Source organism: Erinaceus europaeus, chromosome 15, assembly GCF_950295315.1.
Source record: "Erinaceus europaeus chromosome 15, mEriEur2.1, whole genome shotgun sequence".
Lineage (NCBI taxonomy): Eukaryota > Metazoa > Chordata > Mammalia > Eulipotyphla > Erinaceidae > Erinaceus > Erinaceus europaeus.
Window position 1 is genome coordinate 62,138,819 of NC_080176.1, and position 1,218 is coordinate 62,140,036.

The window sequence follows — 1,218 nt, forward strand, 5'->3', positions numbered from 1 at the left end:
ACAAAGCTACATTAGGGCAGAGAGTATAGCTCCCAAATATGAAGAAAGTACATAAAGACTGTTAACTGTAAACCCCATTGATCTGAGCTTAGGAATATATATATATTAATATATATTTATTCCCTTTGATGTTTTATTATTGTAGTTATTATTGTTGTTGTTACTAATGCCATTTTTGTTGGTTAGGACAGGGAGAAATGGAGAGAGATGGGGAAGACAGAGAGAGGGAGAGAAAGACAGACACCTGAAGACCTGCTTCACTGCTTGTGAAGCAACTCCCCCTGCAGATGGGGAGTTGGTGGTTTGAACCGGGATCCTTATGCCTGTCCTTGCGCTATGCAACACGTGCTTAAACCGCTATACTGCCGCCCGACTCATATATATATATATATATATATTTTAATGACACCAAGACCAACGATCACCAGCTGCCCAAACAACAAAAATTATGCTTCTGAAATCTTTTGATGTCGATTCAGCACGTGCAGAAAAACGAGCTGCTTTATGTGTCACTCATGACAGAAGCCCTTTTTTCCCATATATATTTTTTATTAGTGATTTAATAATGATCAACAAGATTGTGGGATAAGAGGGAGTAAAATTCCATACAATTCTCACCACCAGAGTGCATATATATTAATATTTGTTAAGTCTTCTTGGTTGACTGATCCTCTGATCACTATGTAATCTTCATGCCTATCTTTTATTACTTTATTTTAAAGTCTGTTGTGTCAGAGATGAGAATAGCTGTTTCTGTCTTTTTTTTTTTTTTTGTGGTCCATTAGCTTGTATGATAGTTTTCCATCCTTTCACTTTGAGTCAGTGTTTGTCTTATTGAGTTAGGTGGGATTCCTGCAGACAGCATACGGTTAGATTGTGTTTCTGATCTACCTTCCTACTCTGTGCCTTTTAATGAGTGAATTTAGGCTATTGACATTTATTGATATTATGCATTTAAAGCATTGCAATGCCATTATTCAACACTCTTTTGAGTGTTCCGATACATGGCAAAGTTTTTTTGTGGTCTTGTTAATGTTTATAGGAGGCCTTTTAGAACATTTTTCAGGGAAGGCTTGGTAATCATTGCCTCCTTAAACTGTTGCTTGTCTGAGAAGGTTTTTTTTTTTTTATCCCTCTGTTTAGTCTGAATGACAATCTATCAGAATTTACTGTTCTTGGCTGAAACTCTTTTTCACTGAGAGCTCGATAAATAACATA

The 1,218-nt window shown here is 36.3% G+C and overlaps 1 non-coding gene across 1 annotated transcript; it reads right to left on the reverse strand.

Annotated features, from left to right (window-relative positions):
* Positions 1–401: 401 nt before the first annotated feature.
* Positions 402–533, reverse strand: LOC132533270 (U11 spliceosomal RNA). The gene has a single exon (XR_009545163.1). It is a non-coding gene; the product is annotated as a U11 spliceosomal RNA (small nuclear RNA).
* Between the last annotated feature and the right edge of the window lie 685 nt (positions 534–1,218).